At 46.0% G+C, this 22,703-nt stretch overlaps 6 non-coding genes and 1 pseudogene across 6 annotated transcripts; 5 read left to right on the top strand and 2 right to left on the bottom strand.

Annotated features, from left to right (window-relative positions):
• The window catches only part of LOC137318347 (zinc finger protein 585A-like), a 54,296-nt pseudogene that overhangs the window by 18,401 nt on the left and 13,192 nt on the right, over positions 1–22,703 (bottom strand).
• Positions 8,984–9,055, top strand: trnaa-cgc (transfer RNA alanine (anticodon CGC)). The gene has a single exon. It is a non-coding gene; the product is annotated as a tRNA-Ala (tRNA).
• On the top strand, positions 9,523–9,594 carry trnaa-ugc (transfer RNA alanine (anticodon UGC)). Its single transcript has one exon. It is a non-coding gene; the product is annotated as a tRNA-Ala (tRNA).
• Positions 11,825–11,896, bottom strand: trnaa-cgc (transfer RNA alanine (anticodon CGC)). The gene has a single exon. It is a non-coding gene; the product is annotated as a tRNA-Ala (tRNA).
• On the top strand, positions 12,146–12,217 carry trnaa-cgc (transfer RNA alanine (anticodon CGC)). Its single transcript has one exon. It is a non-coding gene; the product is annotated as a tRNA-Ala (tRNA).
• trnaa-ugc (transfer RNA alanine (anticodon UGC)) lies at positions 12,702–12,773 on the top strand. The gene has a single exon. It is a non-coding gene; the product is annotated as a tRNA-Ala (tRNA).
• Positions 14,176–14,247, top strand: trnaa-ugc (transfer RNA alanine (anticodon UGC)). The gene has a single exon. It is a non-coding gene; the product is annotated as a tRNA-Ala (tRNA).

Here is a 22,703-nt window from a genome sequence, read left to right as displayed (position 1 = left end):
TTAACACAAGATTAAATAAGTCAAACGCTGCCCATGCGGGTGAAGTCAAAAACGTCGGTTTCAAGACACAACCCCGGGGTACATTTTCCATTATATATTCCGGGCCAATTACAAAGTACCAGGGAATGTTTAGCAAACAGCTCAGCGCACTCACCACCCCGATAACAACAGCCGCCGTTTTCTCGGTGCAATATTTTGTTTTCAGCTTCTGACAACAAATGGCCACAAATCGATCAAAGGTGAAAACCACTGTGAACCAGACAGAGGCCGCTGTGGTTGCATAGATCAGGATGGCGATGAGACGGCACACGGGGGTAATGGTCAAGAATGAAACTGGGAAATAAATCTCAACAATGCGCCACATTATGACATCAGTGATAACGACCAGGAGATCGGCCGCCGCCATTCCCACCAGATAGCGAGTGACACATTTGGAGAGGCCGCACTTTCCTCGGGACAGGATCACAATCGCCACCAAGTTAACTGTAAGAGAGAGAAACGGAAGGAGAGAAATTAATGATCAGACCTGGAGCCAAAGCAGCAGCTTGAGAGAATCTGAGGTGAAATTTCCAGCGTTGTTGCTGCATCAAACGGTGGAAACTGGTTCACTGACCTGGGCAGCGCTTTCGGGCAGAGAAATGTTTTCAAACACAATTATGAATAATGAATTGGGAAATTGATACAGAGAGTGAATAAAGTGAGCACCAGATCCACTGGAAGGGCCGAGTGAGGGGGCAGTGCCGGTGGGGAAGGGAGGACGTATTTAAACACCGGGAGTCCAACAGGTTGAATCCGGATTTGGGCTCCAGATGGACGGGAAAGTGAGCGAGGGCAGCGAAGGTGAGGGGACAGGGGGAGGTTTGTTGCTCTGGGTGGAGAGAGCCGACTGGGGCTGGCACAAAACGGGAAAGGCCGAGATCCGTGGGGGTGAGTTTGAGGCTTCGTATTGGATTAGAAGAGGCAACTGGAGGCCGAGCGAACGAGTGCGTTTGGGAGGGAGACCAAGGAAAAGGACATGTATGAACTGGAGGGGAATCAGTAGCTGATAGTTTGGGAAAGCGAATGAACTGAAGGAACGGATGAGGAGACAGATGATTCGATGCCGTGGGAGGAGAGGCTGGGATTCACAGGGAGAGACTGCAGCAGAGTGTTAGAGGAAATCTAATCAAGAGGTCCAACTCACACAATCCAATTAACGAATTCAACCATTAATTTATTGGTTATTGGTGTCAATGAACTGCTCGTTGGTTACATAATGTGTTCAATAAATTTACTTTGCATATTCAACTAAAATTACATGAAAATACAATCATTGAATTCGCTTCGTTCTTTATTGAATAAAACTGACACATAGCTTCTAGAATGCAATATCCCCATAATTAAATGCGATAAAGAAATCAATGATCCTATTCTTTAGATACATTTCAATTATGTTTATTTATTCAATCAGTAAACAAGTGAAAGGAACATTCACATAAACAGACTAAGGAGCTGATAGTGATAAACACACCCGGAGAGAGTACAATAAAACTCTTACAATCTGACAACATTCTAATAACACCCTCAAATCACATTTCCTCTTCATAATTGTACTGGAAGGTTCAGCAGTTCATTCCGATTAATTATTCACACCGCTGCTGCTCTCTCTCTCCCCTCTCTCGTTCTCCGTGTGTGCATTTCTCTCTCTGTCTATCTCTTCCTCTCTTTCCTCCTCACCGTCCCTCTCGTTTTCCTTCTCAATCGCGTTCTCTATCGCTGCACTCGATCTCTCTGCACTGTCTCTACTCTTTCTCAATGCCCACTTTCATTTCCTAGTAAATCCTAACATCCTGCGACTGTTTTCTCTTCACCAGCCCCGTGTTCCAACGATTCTATTCTCAGTGTCAGTTTGTTAAATGGTGAAGCCTCTGTGAATATTTTAATGTTTCCACAAATCATCCAAGTCTCCAGCTGTTCACCTACACTGTTCACTTCATCTACAATTCATGGAATAAACAGAATCGAATGCCTCTCCCAGACACAACTCACAATAATTGAAATTCCTTCTCCTGTAATTACAAAGTACAGCGTTAGATGGCGGCATTGTTCAATTAACAAAACGCCAACATCTCCGCTGCTGCTTCTAATCTATCAATAAATAGAACGGCTCATGATCTCAACAGAAACAGTGCAAACTGACAAAACGTAACCTCAAAATATTGCATTTTACATTGAATTCATCCAAAGCGAATCAGAGAACGAGATGTGAAAGAATCAGCAACAAACTCAGTTCAGTAGCCAAACATCTGAAGCGGTGTCAGATACACACACAATGAAATCATCTTTCATAACAGTGATAACCAATAAATACATTAAAATCCCTGTTAAACCGTACCATGTTATCGGGGAGGGAGGACATTGCGCCGTCTCCTTGTGACACCGTGACCGTGAGCTGTCTCATTATCAATCACTGAAAACACATTGATGAAAAAATATTCCAGGAGAGGTTAGTTCCACAACATGAAACTGTTCACAGCTCCTGATGGTCTGATACCAGCTCTTAGCCCAGACACCTGATTCCAATACATTCAGTACAGAGAATAATACAGTAACAATGCCAGGGTTGGATATACAAGATCATAAGGCACACAATGCAGCTGCTATAAGACAACAATAGCAGAGACTTAGGACAATCGATCAACTGATAGAACAGAACAGTCCACTGTATAATACACGATGGGAGAAAAATAATGCCAAGTACAGCAGCAGAGTTAATACCGATTTAGACCATGAACAGCTGAGATAATGGCTTACCTGGAACTCCAACGGCTGCAAGAACTGGATAATAAATACATTCTATCTGATACATTATTGAATATCCCATTTCTGTGAGAAGCAATGATTTCTGTTGGCCTGGAAACCGCAGCTCCGGCAGGCAGTCTGTGTTGATTCATTAAAGCGATCCCTGATTTATACAGGGGGTAAATCTCCACTGACACGGTTATACCCCTGATCATTGCTATTAGTTACAGTCATTTGAACAAACACATTTCTTCAGCAGCTTTGCCTCCGATGTAAATGATGACGTGGATATATCACAAACATCTCAAAGTTCAGAACCTTGTCTTAATGAGACCTCTCTCAGGAATAAAGTTAAAAGCTGTGCTCAGAAAGTACTGGTCCAACAACAATGAGCGGCTTCATTTAGAGTTTTCATATAATTGTATTGACCATGTTCACTCCTGCCGATTCAATTATAAATTTTACAGATTTCTCCACATTGTGCATTGAATCCAGGGACACAAGTAAACCCGTTTCACTCTGTTCCTGCAGTTTCCCAGTTAAAGTATGAATTTTGAGTCTCTGACACGAAGACAGTCTCTAAAAGGGACTCCATCCTTTCAGGCAGTGCTTAACAACCCTCTGTGTAAAAAATATGCTCCACATTTCCCCTCTAGTTGTTTTGGCAATTATTTTAAACCTATGACCTCTAGTTACCAATCCAGTTGCCAGAGTATGCAGTTTCCACTATTTGCTCTATAAAAAACCCTCATTATTTTGAACACCACTAATGGTCTCCCTGTGCCTTCTCTGATCTAAGGAGGACAATCCCAGCTTCTCCAATCCCTCCACATTACTGAAGTCACTCATCCCTGGCATCACCCTGGTAAGTCTTCTCTGTACCCTCTCCAATGCCTTGACATCCTTCTTAAAGTGTGATGCCCAGTGTTGCACACAATACTCCAGCTGAGGCCTAACCAGTCTTTTTGTGAAGGTTTAACATGACTTCCCTATTTGTTTATTCAATGCCCCGATGTAAAAACCCGTGTATCCCATCCGCTTGCTTAACCACCTTATCAACTTGCCCTGCCACTTTCAAAGATTAGTGAATATGCACCCCCAGGTCCGACTGCGCTTCCACCGCCCTCAAAACAGTACATTGAGTTACATCGAAACCACAGCACAGAAACAGGCCATTCGGCCCAACTGGTTTATGCCAGCTTTTAGGCTCCACACGAGCCTCCTCCCTCCCTACTTCATCTATCCCTATCAGGACACCATATTTCTTTCTCCCTCTTCTTCTCATCTAGCTTCCCTTTCAATGCATCTACGTTATTTGCCTCAACTACTCCCTGTGGTAGCGCGTTCCACATTCTAACCACTCTTTAGGGAAAGACGTTTAACCTGAATTCCTGGATTTATTAGTGACTATCTAATATTTATGACCTCTAATTTTGGTCTCCCTCACAAGTGGAAACATTTTCTCTACATCTACCCTCCCAAAACCTTACAGAAAAGAGATCCATCCTGTTCAGCCTTTCCTGATAAGGATAACCTCTCAGTTATGGTATCACCCTTGTGAATCTTTTTTGCACCATCTCCAATGCCTTTATATCCTTCCTATAATATGGCGACCAGACTGTGCACAATACTCCAAGTGTGGCCTAACCAAGGCTCCATAAAAGTTTAACATAGCTTCTTTGCTTATCAATTCTATTTCTCTAGATTTGAAACCCAGTGCTTGATTTGCCTTTTTTTAACCTGCGTCGCTACTTTTCGTGATTTGTGTATTTGTGCCCGAAGATTTTATTAAAATTTCAAAATATACTTTATTTCTTAAAATTTAAGGATATACACATTTCAATGTAAATCACAATTACCGTTCAAAACAATACAGATCGTTCACAGAATGACCTCATTATTATAATTCAAATCACAGAACATATCTTCGAATACATGCTGTACAATACAATGTGAAATGGCCTTATACAGTGGCCTTTCCCCATAAAGCATTTATGTAGGCCGCACCTCATTTCATTACATCCCTCAGCACGTACTCCTGGAACTTGGAGTGTGCCAGTCGGCAACACTCGATCATGGACAGCTCCTTCAGCTGGAAGACCAGCAGGTTTCGGGCGGACCAAAGGGCCAACTTCACTGACTTGATGGTTTTCCAGAAGCAGTTGATTTCTGTCTTGGTGTGCGTCCTGGGGAACTGCCCGGAGAGCACAATGTCCTGTGTTACTGAGGTGTTGGGGATGAACCCGGACAGATAAAAATACATCTGTCTCCACATCTTCTGCACCAAGGGTCAGCCCACCAGGAGATGGACGATGGTCTCCTCCTTGCTGCAGTCTCGAGGGCAGCTCGCGGTGGTTCTGAGATTGCGTGAGTTTTGGAAGGACCGCAGTGGCAGGGCCCTTCTCACCATCATCCAGGCTACATCCTGGCGCCGGTTGGTCAGTTCTGGCAATGAGTCATTCTGCCAAATGGCATCGACGGTCTGGTGTGGGAACTGCTGGATCAGATCCGCCCTCTCCTTTACCTGCAGGACTCCCACTGTCTGGCGGCCTTGTGGTCGTCAGGGTCCTCTCCACCTGGGACAGGTGGGGTTGGGGGATTACGGTTCAGTTGGCCGAGACGTCTTGCGTCTGCTCGGCCAGCGTGTCCAGACCCAGCCTTCTCAGTGTGGGGGACAGGTAAAAACGCAGCACGTAGTGACACTTGGTGTTTGCGTACTGGGGCTCTACACACATCCCCAGGCAGCCACACACAAAGGTGGCAATCAGCATCAGAGTAGTTTTGGGGACAGTCTTCCCCACTTTGTCTGGGGTCTTGGACGTGGTGTCCCTGCGGACAAGTTCTGCCTTGGACCTCGAGACAAAGTGCAAGATAGCTCGGGTGACTGTGACGGCGGATCAGCGGGGTATGGGCCAGACCCTGGCCACGTGGAGCAAAACTGCGAGTACCTCACACCTTATCACCAGGTCCCTGCCGGTTATGGAGAGGGAGAGCCCCACCTCCATAACAAGCTTCAGTTTGGACTTGGCGACCCGCTCTCCCCGTTTCATGGTGCAGGCCAGGGACCCCCCGAACCACATGCCCAGCACCTTCATATAGTCGAACCTAACAGTGAAGGGGACAAAGGACTTGGCCTCCACTTGCCAAATAACATGGCCTCGCTTTTATTTCGGTTCACTCTAGACCCCGAGGGCAGCTCGAAACGGTCGCAGATGCCCATCAGTCTGTGAACCGACCGCTGATCAGAGCAGATGACGGTGACGTCGTCCATGTAGCGGAAACCTTTAACCTGAGAGCCTCCACTGCCTGGGATCGTCACCAACCCCATCCCCCCCCCCCATCCCCGCCCATGCCTGCGACCTTCCTGATGGATGCAGCAAACGGATCAATACAACACACAAACAAGACTACAGAGAGAAACAGCCCTGCCTGACTCCAGATGTGAATGGAAAGCTCTCGGACTCCCAACCATTGATTAGGACTGCGCTATAGATTTCTGTGTAGAGCGGTCGGATCCAATCGCAGATTGCCTCCTCAAACTACATTTGAAAGAGCACGTCCATCATGTACATGTGGGATATTCAGTCGAAGTCCTTCTGCTGGTCCAGGCTGATGAGCCAGGTGTTCACCCCGCATCCTGCACGGAGGCGATCGTATCACTGAGTAGTGCCAGGCTATCAGGCATCTTCCTGCCAGGTACAGTACAGGTTTGATCCGGGTGGATCAGCAGCTCCAGAGCAGAGCCGGTTGGGAGGACCTCAGACAGAATCTTGTAGTCAACATTTAGCATGGAAACGGGTGCCTAATTTCTGATTTCTTCCCTCTCGCCCTTCCGCTTGTAGATTAGGATGATGATGCCTTTCCTCATGGACTCTGACATGTTGCCTGTCAGAAGCATACCCCCGGACACTTCCACTTCTTTGAAACTGGAAATAATCTACCACCTGGCATACCCACCTTGGATGGTCTCATAAAATGAGAACAATCAGTTCTTCTTTCCCTGTTCAAAAAAGCATTTTATCTTGGGATATCGCTCAGTGGTGGAGCGCAAGGTCCTGTGTTCAATCCCCAGCATCTCCAAAAAAAGTTTCAACAGAATTACGCACGGAAAGGCGAATCGCGCTTTCTGAGCGCAGCGAGTTCCAACTTCTGAGGCTCCACAAGCATTAAATTGCCCCGGAGCAGGACTTCATCTCACGGTCTCCTCAGCAGCTCAGCTCATCGCCGCCGCCGACTGATTGGAATATGTGACGGTGCAATGTCGAGCGAGCAGTCCCAGCTCTTGTTTGACGCTGTGTCATTCATCCATCTCACTTTATGATTCAGAGGTTGGATGTCAACCTCGTCACTGACTATTGGCAATTGTATTTTTTTTTCGCTGACTTTTTTTTTGGAAAGTTCAAAGTAAAGAGGAGCAGAAACCCGGTGAACTGAAGCAAATGTTGAACATTTGGAGCACGTGTGAGGACTGGGCCTCTCGTTGTCCGGGAGAGACAGAGCGGAAAGCCCACTTTTTTATTCTAAAGTTGAAGCGTTTTTTCCTGAGGGGATGTAGCTCAGTGGAAGAGCGCATACTTTGCATGTAATATCCCGGGTTCAATCCCCGGCATCTCCAAAAGGACCCTCTTGTCCTCACCTCACCTTCACACACAAGGACAGGAAAGGGTTTCTTCACCTCGAGAAAAACCGAACGCTCTGCACACGATAAAATTCGTTGGAAGCACGCACGCGCCTTTGAAATGGCTCCCATCCCGGGGCTGGAGAGCGGGCCCAGTAATAATAACAGAGAAAATAGGATCACGAGTCGGACATTCGGCCGCTTCGAGCCTGCTCCGCCATTATATATGATCATGGCTGATCCTCCATCTCAATACCACATTTCCACTCTCTCTCCATACGCTTTGTTGCCTTCTGTGTGTACAAATCTGTCTTTCTTAAATATATTCAGTGACTTGGCCTCCACAGCCTTCTGTGGTAGAGAATTCCACAGGTTCACCACACTCTGAGTGAAGAAATAGATTATTCCCAGTTTCACAGATCGGGGAGGAGCAGCGGACAGGCGTTCAGACCACACAGAGGTGGGAATAGTCTGGATGTTAGGCGGTTCTTATTTTCCCAGAGAGTACTGAGTCTCTGGAATGCATTGCCGGCTGGTGTGGTGGGTGCTGACTCTCTCTTTGCCTTCTGGATGGATCTGGACCGGTTCTTGACTGAGGCAGAGATCGCATCGTATCGAAGTTGAGTGGTTTTACAGTAAACCGACACATGGTCAGTGTGATCCACTGAACTCTACTCGATCGCCCGAAGGAGTCGGGGAGGAATTTCCCAGAAATTCCCCTCCTTATTGGCGCTGGATTTGTTTCTAGTTTGTCGCCGCTCCCAGGAGATTACATGTTTCCGGTGGGAGTGGCGGGTGTTGTCGGTGGGAAGTGTCCAGCCACGATGCTCCAGGCATGTGGGGCAGGATTGATGAACCAACTGGTCTTTTCCTGACCATCATGTCCGTCTGTAACCCCAGATCGTCAAGGTGTTTTCAGTGAAGTGATCTTTAAACACAAAACCACGCCTGGGGCAAGTCTTGCATCCGTCTATAGTGAAATTATCCTCAATGCTGTCTGTGTCTCACCTTGCCCTCCTCTGAAGCTCAGGGACTCGAAATATTTTTGCCGGCCTCTGCCACAATGTGCCTGAGGATTTCGAGTCCCGTCCAACCGTAAACAAAGTGACTGATATCGGGAGCGTTCGAAAAATGTGCCCTGAAATAGTAAGGGTGGTTACAGCACGGTTCAAGGAGTCTCTCCCCACTTTCCCAGCCTTTCTTCCCAACTCCACCTTTCTCATTAGACTAAGTGCCGAGGTCTGGTTTCTTCCGGTCACCCGCAGTTGTATCAGGTCCGCAAATTTCATCTTTAATTGTCAGGTTGGAGCAGAAAACTAGATGATTTTAAGCCAAGTATACAAAGTGTCAGCACTCACCACACCAGCCGGCAATGCATTCCAGAGACTCACTATTCTCTGGGAAATGAAGAGCCGCCTAACATCCAGACTATTCTTCCCTCTGTGTGGTCCAAACGCCTGTTCCCTGCTCCTCCCCAATCTTTGAAACTGGAAATAATCTATCATCTGGCAGTCCCACCATGGGTGGTCTAATAAAATGAGAACAATAAGTTCTTCATTGCTTTGTTACCTATTTATTTTATCTGGGGATGTAGCTCAGTGGTAGAGCGCATGCTTCGCATGTATGAGGTCCTGGGTTCAATCCCCAGCATCTCCAAAAATATTTTCATCAAAATTACGCACGGAAAGGCGAATCGCGCTTTCTGAGCGCAGCGAGTTCCAACTTCTGAGGCTCCACAAGCATGAAATTGTCCCGGAGCAGGACTTCATCTCACGGTCCCCTCAGCAGCTCAGCTCACAGCAGCCGCTGGTTGACCGGAATGTGTGACGGTGCAATGTCAAGCGAGCAGTCCCAGCTCTTGTTTGACACTGTGTCATTCATCCATCTCACTTTATGATTCAGAGGTTGGATGTCAGCCTCGTCACTGACTATTGGCAATTGTATTTTTTTTATTTCCGCTGCCTTTTTTCTTGGAAAGTTCAAAGTAAAGAGGAGCAGAAACCCCGTGAACTGAAGCAGAGGTTGAATATTGTGAGCACGTGGTATGACTGAGCATCTCGTTGTCCGGGGAGACGGAGCGGAAATCTCAATTGTTTATTCTAAAGTGAAGCTAGCTTGGCTGTGGGGATGTAGCTCAGTGGTAGAGCGCATGCTTTGCATGTATGAGGTCCCGGGTTCAATCCCCGGCATCTCCAAACGCTTTATGTTTCGAATTTTGAAAAGACCCTCTTGTCCTCACCTCACCTTCACACACAAGGACAGGAAAGGGTTTCTTTTCCTCGAGAAAAAACGAAAGCTCTGCACACGATCAAATTCAATGGAAGCACGCACGCGCCTTTGAAATGGCTCCCATCCCGGGGCTGGAGAGCGGGCCCAGCAATAATAACAGAGAAAATAGGATCACAAGTCGGCCATTGGGCCTCCGAGCCTGCTCCGCCATTATTTCCGATCATGGCTGATCCTCCATCTCAATGCCATATTCCCGCTCTCTCTCCATACGGTTTGATGCCTTCTGTGTGTAGAAATCTCTCTTTCTTAAATATATTCAGTGACTTGGCCTCCACCGCCTTCTGTGGTGGAGAATTCCACAGGTTCACCACGCTCTGAGTGAAGAAATAGATTATACCCAGTTTCACAGATCGGGGAGGAGCAGCGGACAGGCGTTCAGACGACACAGAGGGAGGAATAGGGTGGGAGAGTCTCCTTTGGATGTGCTGTCACCATCCTCCCGATTTCAGGGCACATTTTTCGAACGCTCCCGTTATCAGTCACTTTGCTTACGGTTGGACGGGACTAGAAATCCTCAGACACATTGTGGCAGAGGCCGGCAAGAATATTTCAAGTCCCTGAGCTTCAGAGGAGGGTAAGGTGAGACACAGACAGCATTGAGGATAATTTCACTATAGACGGATGCAGGACTTGCCCCAGGTGTGGTTTTGTGTTTAACGATCACTTCACTGAAAACACCTTGACGGTCTGGGGCTGCAGACGGACATGATGGTCAGGAAAAGACCAGTTGGTTCATCAATCCTGCCCCACATGCCTGGAGCATCGTGACCAGACACTCCCGACCGACACCACCCGCCCCTCCCACCGGAAACATGTAATCTCCTGGGAGCGGCGACAAACCAGAAACAAATCCAGCGCCAATAAGGAGGGGAAATTCTGGGAAATTCCTCCCCGAATCTCTCAGGCGATCGAATCGAGTTCAGTGGATCACACTGACCATGTGTAGTTTAAATGTAAAACCACTCACCTTCTATGTGATGCGATCTCTGCACCAGTCAAGAACTGGTCCAGATCCATCCAGAAGGCAAAGAGAGAGTCAGCACCCACCACACCAGCCGGCAATGCATTCCAGAGACTCAGTACTCTCTGGGAAAGGAAGAACCGCCTAACATCCAGACTATTCCTACCTCTGTGTAGTCTGAACGCCGGTCCGCTGCTCCTCCCCGATCTGTGAAACTGGAAATAATCTATTTCTTCACTCAGAGGGTGGTGAACCTGTGGAATTCTCCACCACAGAAGGCTGTGGAGGCCAAGTCACTGAATATATTTAAGAAAGAGAGATTTCTACACACAGAAGGCATCAAGGGGTCTGGGGACGGAGCGGGAATATGGTATTGAGATAGAAGATCAGCCATGATCAAAAATAATGGCGGAGCAGGCTCAAAGGGCCGAATGGTGATCCTATTTTCTCTGTTATTATTACTGGGCATGCTCTCCAGCCCCGGAATGGGAGACATTTCAAAGGCTCGTGCGTGTTTCCATTGAATTTTAACGTGTGCAGAGCGTTCGGTTTTTCTCGAGGTGAATAAACCCTTTCCTGTCCTTGTGTGTGAAGGTGAGGTGAGGACAAGAGGGTCTTTTCAAAATTCGAAACATAAAGCGTTTGGAGATGCCGGGGATTGCACACGGGACCTCATATATGCAAAGCATGCGCTCTTCCACTGAGCTACATCCCCACACAAAAAAGCCCTCCACTTTAGAATAAAAAAGTGGGCTTTCCGCTCTGTCTCTCCCGGACAATGCGATGCCCAGTCGTTCCACTTGCTCACCATGTTCAACCTCTGCTTCAGTTCACGGGGTTTCTCCTCTTTACTTTGAACCTTCCAAAAAAAAAGTCAGTGGAATTTTAAAAAATACAATTGCCAATAGTCAGTGACGAGGCTGACATCCAACCTCTGAATCATAAAGTGAGATGGATGAATAACACAGTGTCAAACAAGAGCTGGGACTGCTCGCTCGACATTGCACCGTCACACATTCCGGTCAGTCGGCGGCTGCCATGAGCTGAGCTGCTGAGGGGACCGTGAGATGAAGTACTGCGACGGGACAATTGTGGAGCCTTTGAAGTTGGAACTTGCTGCGCTCAGAAAGCGCGATTCGCCTTTCCATGCGGAATTCTGATGAAAAAAGATTTTTTGGAGATGCTGGGGATTGAACCCAGGACCTCATACATGCGAAGCATGCGCTCTACCACTGAGCTACATCCCCATATGCAATAAATAGCTAACCAAGGAAAGAAGAACTGACCGTTCTCATTTTCTGAGCCCGTCCAAGGTGGATCTGCCACGTGATAGATTATTTGCAGTTTCAAAGATTGGGGCGGAGCACGGGACGGGCGTTCAGACGACACAGAGGTAAGAATAGGCTGGATGTTAGTCGGATCTTCATTTCCCAGAGAGTAGTGAGTCTCTGGAATGCATCAGCTCTTCTTTCCCTGGTTAGACGGTTTTTTTATGTGGGGATGTAGCTCAGTGGTAGAGCGCATGCTTCGCATAAATGAGGTTCTGGGTTCAATCCCCATCATCTCCAAAAATATTTTTCATCAGAATTACGCACGGAAAGGCGAATCGCGCTTTCGAAGCGCAGCGAGTTCCAACTTTTGAGGCTCCACAAGCATTAAATTATCCCGGAGCAGGACTTCATCTCACGGTCCCCTCAGCAGCTCAGCTCAGAGCCGCCGCCGACTGACTGGAATGTGTGACAGTGCAATGTCGAGCGAGCATTCCCAGCTCTTGTTTGACGCTGTGTCATTCATCCATCTCACTTTATGATTCAGAATTTGGATGTGAACCTCGTCACTGAGTAGTGGCAATTATATATATTTTTTATTTCCGCTGACATTGTTTTTGGAAAGTTCAAAGTAAAGAGGAGCAGAAACCCCGTGAACTGAAGCAGAGGTTGAATATTGTGAGCACGTGTGACGACTGGGCATCGCGTTGTCCGGGAGAGACAGAGGGGATTTCACCGTCACACATTCCGGTCAGTCAGTCTAAATTTGAAGGAGTTGTGGTGAGGGCATGTAGCTCAGTGGAAGAGCGCATTCTTTGCATGTATGAGGTCCCGGGTTCAATCCCCGGCATCTCCAAACGCTTTATGTTTCGAATTTTGAAAAGACCCCCTTGTCCTCACCTCACCTTCACACACAAGGACAGGAAAGGGTTTCTTCACCTCGAGAAAAACCGAACGCTCTGCACACGCGCTTTTGAAATGGCTCCCATCCCGGGGCTGGAGAGCGGGCCCAGTAATCATAACAGAGAAAATGGGATCACGAGTCGGCCATTCGGCCCTTCGAGCCTGCTCCGCCATTATATATGATCATGGCTGATCCTCTATCTCAATACCACATTTCCGCTCTCTCTCCATACGCTTTGATGCCTTCTGTGTGTACAAATCTGTCTTTCTTAAATATATTCAGTGACTTGGCCTCCACAGTATCCTATGGGAGAGAATTCGACAGGTTCACCACCCTCTGAGTGAAGAAATAGATTATTCCCAGTTTCACAGATCGGGGAGGAGCAGCGGACAGGCGTTCAGACTGCACAGAGGTAAGAATAGTCTGGATGTTCGGCGGTTCTTCTTTTCCCAGAGAGTACTGAGTCTCTGGAATGCAGTGCAGGCTGGTGTGGTGGGTGTTGACTCTCTCTTTCCCTTCTGGATGGATCTTGACCAGTTCTTGACTGAGGCAGAGATCGCATCATATAGAAGGTAAGTGGTTTTACAGTTAACATACACATGGTCAGTGCGATCCACTGAACTCGATTCGATCGCCGGAGGGAGTCGGGGAGGAATTTCCCAGAATTTCCCCTCCTTATTGGCGCTGGATTTGTTTCTGGTTTGTCGCCGCTCCCAGGAGATTACATGTTTCCGGTGGGAGGGGCGGGTGGTGTCGGTCGGGAGTGTCTGGTCACGATGCTCCAGGCATGTGGGGCAGGATTGATGAACCAACTGGTCTTTTCCTGACCATCATGTCCGTCTGTAACCTCAGCTGGTCAAGGTGTTTTCAGTGAAGTGATCTTTAAACACAAAACCACACCAGGGGCAAGTCCTGCATCCGTCTATAGTGAAATTATCCTCAATGCTGTCTGTGTCTCACCTTACCCTCCTCTGAAGCTCAGGGACTCGACATATTCTTGCCGAACTCTGCCACAATGTGCCTGAGGATTTCTAGTCCCGTCCAAACAGTAAGCAAAGTGACTGATAACGGGAGCGTTCGAAAAATGTGCCCTGAAATCGGAATGATGGTGACAGCACAGCGAAAGGAGGCTCTCCCCCTCTCCCACCCTTTCTTCTCAACGCCCCCTTTCTCATTGCTCTGAGTGCTGAGGCCTGGTTTCTTCCGTTTACCAACAATTATATCAGGTCCGCAAACTTCATGTTTAATTGTCTGTTTGGAGCAGAAAAGGAGATGAATTGAAGCCCAAAAAAAAATCTTTTGTGGTCACATAAAATGAAGGAGATCAGCTCTTCGTTGGAATGTGCTCCTATCTGGGGATGTAGCTCAGTGGTAGAGTGCGTGCTTTGCATGTATGAGGTCCTGGGTTCAATCCCCAGCATCTCCAAAGCTATTTTCTCACCAGAATTACCCACAGAAAGGCGAATCTTGGTTTCGGTGTGCCGCGAATTCCAACCTCTGAGGCTCCACAAGCATCAAATTGCCCCTGAGCAGGATTTCATCTCACGGTCTCCTCAGCAGCTCAGTTCAAAACAGCCACCGACTGATCGGAATGTGTGAGGGTGCAATGTCCAGCGAGCAGTTCGAAGAACGGCGACCTGAAACAGAAATGCTGGTCGGCACAGCCCGAGGAGACTCTCCTCTCTCCCAGACTTTCTTCGCAACGCTCCCTTTCTTATTTCTCTGAGTGACGAGACCTGGTTTCTTCTGTTCACCCAGCGGGTTCGGTGGTATAATTAGGTTACTGGACTGGTAATCCCGAGACCTGATCTAATAATCCAGCTTCATGAATTCAAATCCCGCCACGGCAACGAGGGAATTCAATTTCAACTAATTAAAAATTGAATTCATTAAATACAATCTGGAATTAAAATACTCGTATCAGGTCCGCATACCTCAAGTATCTGAAAAGAGGAAATGCTTTTCAGCAGATTAAGTCCTCGGGTTTCTTTAGGAAAGTGAGGCACTCAGTCATTTTACACTTGGTTCGAGATCGTTATTATCTGGTGATGGAGCTCAGTGAATGACCGCATGCTTCGCGTGTATGAGGTCTCAGGTTCTATGCCCAAACACTTTACCTTTTGAATTCTGGTCAGTCGGCGGCTGTTATGAGCTGAGCTGCTGAGGGGACCGTGAGATGAAATCCTGCTTCGGGACAATTGAATGTTTGTCTCAGAAGTTGGAACTCGCTTCCCTCTGAAAGCACGATTCGTCTTTCTGTTGGACATTCTGGTGAAAATAAATGGTGGAGGTGTTAGATATTGAACCCAGAAATTTATACACGCAAAGTAGGCGCTATACCACTGAGCTACAACCCCGAATCCAATAGACCTATAACCAAGGGTAGAAGAACTGGGTGTTCACTGTCTTAAGACCACCCAATGATTTACTGGGCTTAAAATCATCTCCTCTTGTGCTCCAAGCAGACAACAGCCACCTAGTCACGTAGCGGACGGTTGGACCGGACGAGAAATTCTCAGGCACATTGCAGCAGAGGCCTGAAAGAATATTTCGAGCCCTTGAGCTTCAGAGGAGAATAACGTGAGACGCACAGACATTGAGTCTCGTTTCACTAAAGACAGACGCAGGACATGCCGCAGGAGTGGGTTTGTGTGACGATCGCTTCATTGAAAATACCTTGACGAGCTGGGGACGCACACGAACAAACGGAAATGACGGGCAGTAAAAGACCAGCTGGTCCATCAAGCCTGCCCCTCACTCGGGATGGCTGGAGCATCATTACTGACACTTACTCCCCCTCCCCCCGCCCGCAGCCATGGAATCTCCCGGAAGAGGCAAAGATCCTGAGAAAAAATCCTGTGCCTTTAGGGGATAGAATACACTGGAAAATTCATCCCCGATCCCCTCAAGTGATCGAAATCAGTCCAGGAGATCATATGGATCAGAAGCACGTTAATAGTAAATCCTCTTACTTTTTATATGTTGCGACCTCTTCCCCAGCCAAAAACCGGTCCAGTTCCCTGGAGAAGGCAGACAGAGAGTCAGCACCCACTACATCAGCCAGCAACGCATTGCAGAGGTTCACTACTCACTGGGAAAAGAAGAGCCGCCTCTCCACATTCTTCCTACCAAAATGCATCACTTCACACTTCTGTGATTATATTTCATCTGCCATGTATTTCCCATTTCACCAGTCTGTCCATGTCCTCCTGAAGACTGTTACTATCCTCCACATTATTTACTACTTTTGCGAGTTTTGTTTCATCTGCAAACTTTGAAATGATACCCTCTATATCCAAGTCCAGGATATTAATATATATCATATCGAGCAGTGGTGCTAATAGTGACCCCTGGGGAACACCACTGTATACTTCTTTTCCAGTCTGAAAAAACACCATTCACCATTACTCTCTGCTTTCTGTCTCCTAGTCAATTTTGTATCCGCGCTGCCACTGTCCGTTTAATCCCATGGGTGACTACTGTTAGATCCGTGGGTTAAACTATCGCATCGTTAGATATTGGGCAGTGCAGAACACGAATATCCAGTTCAGATTATATGGGGAATTACTGTCACATCCCTGGGTTATACTGTGTTATTATTAGTTATGTGGCAGTCCAGAAACACGAATGTACAGTTCAGTTTAAAAAGGAATCTGTTGATGCATCCTTGCGTTACACTGTCATATTGTTAGAAAGTGGACAGTGCAGAATATGATTATCCTGTTCAGATTACACGGGGGAACTATAATTACATTCTTGGGTTACACGGTCGTGTTGTGAGATATTGGGTAGTGCAGAACCACGAATATTCAGGCCAGAATAGAGGGGGAGCTATTGTTACATTCGTGGATTGCATTATAGTATTGTGAGGTATTGGAGAGTGCAGAAACATGAATATCCTGTTCAGATTATAAAGAGATATTATTGTTACATTACTGGGCTACACTATCATGTTGTTAGGTATTCGGTAGTGCAGAAACATGAATGTCCAGCTCAGATTATAAGGAGGGAACTATTGTTACAGCCCTGGCTTACACTGTCATATTGTTAGATATTCGACAGTGCAGAAACATGAATATTCAGTTCCAATCATAAGGGGAACTATTGTTACATCCTTGAATTACACGATCATATTGTTAGACATTGGGCAGTGCAGGAACATGAATATCCAGTTTAGATTAGAAGGGGGAACTATTGTTACATCCCTGGGTTACACCGTCATATTGTTAGACACGGGGCAGCACACCGGCCTCCAGGATCATTCAAGCACGTCACAAATCACAATCTAGGAGAAACATGAAGCTTAGAGGATTACAGAACAGGGGCCCATCGTGTCAGTGCCAGCTCATGGTTAAAGCAATTCAAAATGTATGCAATGGCAAACTTTCTCCCAAGTGCCCTTTATCTTCATCAATTTCAAATATGTATTCAATTCTCTCTTAAATGATACAATGGTAAAAATTGCTATTGTACCTTTTCTGGTTATTCCATTCCCGATGGTAAAATATTCCATGCTCCAAAAAATCTCTGCGTGAAGAATTTAAAATTAAACTCTTTCATGATGAGCTGGAATTGTTGACCTCTTGTCACTGATACTAACAACCAGAGGATAAAGTAATTGTCTGTTACTCTATCACTGATCCTCACAACCAGAGGATACAGTAATTCTCTATTACTCTATCACTGATCCTCACGACCACACGATACAGTAATTCCCCATTACTCTATCATTGATCCTCACAACCAGAGGATACAGTAATTCTCTATTACTCTATCACTGATCCTCACAACCAGACCATACAGTAATTCGCTATTACTGTATCACTGATCCTCACAACCAGAGGATACAGTAATTCCCGATTACGTTATCACTGATCCTCACAACCAGAGGATACAGTAATTCTCTATTACTCTATCACTGATCCTCACAACCAGAGGATACAGTAATTCTCTATTACTCTATCACTGATCCTCACAACCAGAGGATACAGTAATTCTCTATTACTCTATCACTGCTCCTCACAACCAGACGATGCAGTAATTCTCTATTTCTCTATCACTGATCCTCACACCAGAGGATACAGTAATTCTCTATTACTCTATCACTGATCCTCACACCAGAGGATACAGTAAATCTCTATTGCTCTATCACTGATCCTCACACCAGAGGATACAGTAATTCCCTATTACTCTATCATTGATCCTCACAACCAGAGGATACAATAATTCCCTATTACTCTATCACTGATCCTCACAACCAGGCGATGCAGTAATTCTCTCTTACTCTATCAGTGATGCTCACAACCAGAGGATACAGTAATTCTCTATTACTCTATCGCTGATCCTCACAACCAGGCGATACAGTAATTCTCTGTTAATCTATCACTGATCCTCACACTAGAGGATACATAATTCTCTATTACTCTATCACTGATCCTCACAACCAGAGGATACAGTAATTCTCTATTACTCTATCACTGATCCTCACAACCAGAGGATACAGCAATTCTCTATTACTCTATCACTGATCCTCACAACGAGAGAATACAGTAATTCTCTGTTACTCTATCACTGATCCTCACACTAGAGGATACAGTAATTCTCTATTACTCTATCACTGATCCTCACAACCAGGCGATACAGTAATTCTCTATTACTCTATCACTGATCCTCACAACCAGAGGATACAATCATTCTCTATTACTCTATCAAACAACTTCATGATTCGAAATTTAAGTTTCCTCTCCTCCATTTCCATCGAAAAATTCCCGGAATTTCACGTCTTTCCTCATACAGCTTCCCTTCCCTGGCCTCATTCGAGACAATGAACATTGTGCTTTCTATGCGTTGAGTGCAGTTTCTATAATGGCCGTCAAAACTGCAGACTGTACTCTGGATCTACGGGCTTTAAGCAAAGAGAGTCACTCATAAAGCTGCATCATATTAAGAGAGTAGGAATAAATGGGTCTTTTGAAACAGAGCGCAGGAATAAATGGGTCTTTTTCGGGGTGGCAGGCGGTGACTGGTGATGTGCCCCAGGGATCAGTGCTTAGGCCCCAACTATTCACAATATATATCAATGATTTGGATGAGGAAACCAAATATAATATTTCCAAGTTTTCTGACGACACAAAACTTGGTGGGATTGTGAGTTGTGAGGAGGATGCAAAGAGGCTTCAAGGCGAATTAGGCAAGTTGAATGAATGGGCAAATACATGGCAGATGCAATATAACGTGACGGAAGCAAAAACAGAAAGGCACAGTATTATGTTAATGATGATAAATTGGGAAATGTTGATGCACAAAGGGACATGGGTGTCCTTGTACAACAGTCACTGAAAGCAAACATGCAGGTACAGCAAGCAGTTCGGAAGGCGAATGGTATGTTGGCCTTCATTACAAGAGGATTTGAGTACAGGATCGAGGATGTCTTACAGCAGTTTTACCCGTCCTTGGTGAGACCACACCTGGAGTATACTGTGCAGTTTTGGTTTCCTTACCTAAGAAAGGATATACTTGCCATAGAGGGAGTGCAGAGAAGGTTCACCAGACTGGTTCCTGGGATGGCAGGACCGTCGCATGAGGAGAGATTGCGTGAACTAGGCCTGTATTCACGAGCGTTTCGAAGAATGAGAGGGGATCTCATTGAAAGGTATAAAGTTCTGATTGAATGCAGGGAGGATGTTTCCTCTGGCTGAGGGGTCACAGTCTCAGGATACGGGGTAGGACATTTAGGACTGAGATGAGGAGAAATTTATTCACTCAGAGGCTGGTGAACATGCAGAATTCTCTACCACAGAAGGCTGTGGAGGCCAAGTCACTGAATATATTAAAGAAGGAGCTCGATAGATTTCTAGACACAAAAGGCATCAAGGGGTATGGGGAGAGAGCGGGTATATGGTATTGAGAGAGAGGATCAGCCATGATCATATTGAATGGCGGAGCAGGCTCGAAGGGCCCAATGGCTTACTCCTGCTCCTGTTTTCTATGTTTATATGTTCCTATCAGCCCGAGCCAGAAGTAAACCAGGTTTTACCAAAGAGAGAAAAGACAAATAACTAATAAACCTTCACCCTGGTCACTGTAACTGGTCTCATTATACATAGACGACTCCCTAAAGGCTGCCTCCGCAGTCCATTTGTCCCATTTTTGACAGCCCTGCCTTCAGCGATATCCATGCACTAGAATGCCCTCTATTGCAATGCGATGGTTGTAGATAAACCGAGTTATGTTGTTCGAACAATACAGTGTCCACAAGTAATGGCCAATGTTAATTTATCTCAACAAGTCCGTCTATTATATAAATCTTTTTCTGGTACAAAAATATTAGCCCAGAAATTACATTTGTTCATTCAGTGGACAACTAATGAACACAGTCCAATGAAAGTTAACAACAACTCGCATTCACAGACCGCCTTTAATGTAATAAACATTCCCAGGGGGCTTCACGGAGGGGTGGGTAAAAACGGGCACTAAAGGAATAAGAAGATATCAGGAGGACTGGTGAAAAAACCCTGGTCAAAGAGTGGGTGTAAGGAGGGTGTAAAATGAAGAGAAGCAAATGGACAGACGGAGGGAATAAGGTTGGTTTTTGAAAGTAGAATTTAGTTGTCTGAAGGAATGGCCGCCAATGGTGAGATGAAGAGAGTGGAGGATGGTAAAATATAACAATAACTACTTGTATTTATACAGCGGATTTAACATAGATTAATATCCTAAGGCGATTTACTGAAGTATAATCGGACAAAAATGGACCCCCGGCCAAAGAAGGAGATATTAGGAGGGATAACAAAATCATGAAGCAAGGGATTAGTAATGTTGGTTAAGGGATAAATATTATCCAGGAAAGCAGGATAACTCCCCTGTTCTTTTTCCAATACTTCTGTGGAATCTTTTACATCTACTTGAGAGGGCAGATAGGTTTTCCGTTTAACATGTCCTAAGAAAGTGAACACCTGCGACAGTCCAGTGCTCCCTCAGTGATGCACTGCAATGTCAGCTTGAATTATGTGTTCAAGTCTCTGTGACTGAACTCATAACCTTCTAACTCAGAAGCGAGACTGCTGCCAGTGAACCACGGCTGAAACCTGAAAGGTGGAGAGGGAGATAGAGTGGCATAGAGTGGGAATCCTGGAGCGTGGATATGGCTGAAGGCACGGCTGTCAAAAGTAGGGCAGATGGACTGAGGCTGCACAAGCGGCCACAGGTAGAGGAGCAAAGTCTTTGGCAGGGGCTGCGGGGCTGGATGAGGTTACAGAGATAGGGAGGGGTGAGGCCCCGGTGGATTTAAGTGTATGAAAGAATAAAAATAAACTACAGGCTTAGGAGACTGGAAGCAATTGAGGATTTGGATGATTAGTGATGGACTCTCCAATCAAAAAGAGAGGAGAATGGATGAAATCAGTCGAAATGATGTGGAGATTGTGGGGTCAAAGATCATGACTTCCCAATTTTTTACTGGCTGAATTCGTGGCTCATCTAAACAGAATGTCGCTCTGACAACACAAAGAAGTTGGAAGTCCAGCTGAAAACTGGTCCATGTCTGTGGACAATGTCACCAAAGGGCAGCATGTAGATGAGGAAGAGGAGGGAGCAAAGGATTGAACCTTTGGAGACATCAGATATAACGGTGATAGGGTGGGAAGAGAAGCTCCTCCTGGCTATGATCAGATAGGTGAGTGGAACCAAGCGAGGGTAGTCCCACCAAAAGAGGCCAACGATCGATGAATGAGGAGGTGACGGGTGGGTTTCCTGTAGGTGTTGAGGAGAGGGCGGAGATTGGGAGAGGTGGGCCATGGATGAAAATGTGAACTATTGGGCGATCAGGAACTAGGAGTCAGTGAGGGTCAGTGAGGCCGAGCAGGACCTGCTGCTGGTTGGAAGGTGGAGGGTGGCTGGCCGTCAGGAGTGAACTGGAGGAATGGGGTCTGGAGGGGACAGAGACATTGATGAGGGTTTCAATGACAATTGGCTGAGGAATGAATGAAGGCGGGTGAGGGAAGCGGGTTTACACGGAACCAATGTACTGGAGCCATCAACCAATGTAAAATAAACGGGTAAACATCTGCAGTAAAATAACGGAGAGAGGAATGGCAATAAAGCTCGTTCAGTGTCCAACCCCCAATATCACCCACTGTCATTTCTCGGCTACAATCCTCAACGTGCCCTTTAATTGTCCCTGTGCCAGAGACACAAAATTCATATTTTGACCGAGAATCTGCAGGAACAGTGAAACGGGTCTGTTTGTGCCCCTGGATTCAGTGTACATTCAGAGAAATCGGTAAAATTTATAGATGAATCGTCAGGAGTGAACATGATCAATACAATTATATGAAAACTGTAAATGTAGCCGCTCATTGTTGTTGGACCAATCCTTTCTGAGCACAGCTTTTAACTTTATTCCTGAGAGAGGTCTCATTAAGATAACGTTCTGGACATTGAGATGTTTGCGATATATCCACGTCATTATTTACATTGGAGACAAAGCTGATGATGCAATGTATTTGTTTCGGCGACTGTAAGTAATAGCAATGATCCAGGGTATAACCGTCTCAGTGGAGATTCATCCTCTGTATAAATCAGGGCTTGTTGCAATGTATCAGTTCAGAGTGCCTGCCGGAGCTGCGGTTTTCAGTTCAACAGAAGTCACTGCTTCTCACAGAAATGGGATATTCAGCAATTTTTCAGATTGAACGCATTTACTATCCTGTTCTTGCAGCCATTGGAGTTCCAGGTAAGCCGTTATCTCATCTGTGAATATTGTAAATCGGTGTTAACTGTGCTGCTGTACTTGGTTAATTATTTTTTCTCCCACCATATTTTACACAGCCAGCCGTTCTCTTATTTCAGTTGAATGATAGATTGATTAAAGTCTCTGCTCTT

Source organism: Heptranchias perlo, unplaced genomic scaffold, assembly GCF_035084215.1.
Source record: "Heptranchias perlo isolate sHepPer1 unplaced genomic scaffold, sHepPer1.hap1 HAP1_SCAFFOLD_70, whole genome shotgun sequence".
NCBI lineage: Eukaryota > Metazoa > Chordata > Chondrichthyes > Hexanchiformes > Hexanchidae > Heptranchias > Heptranchias perlo.
Note: the sequence above shows the minus strand (reverse complement) of the source record. Positions and strands in the feature narration are given on the sequence as shown.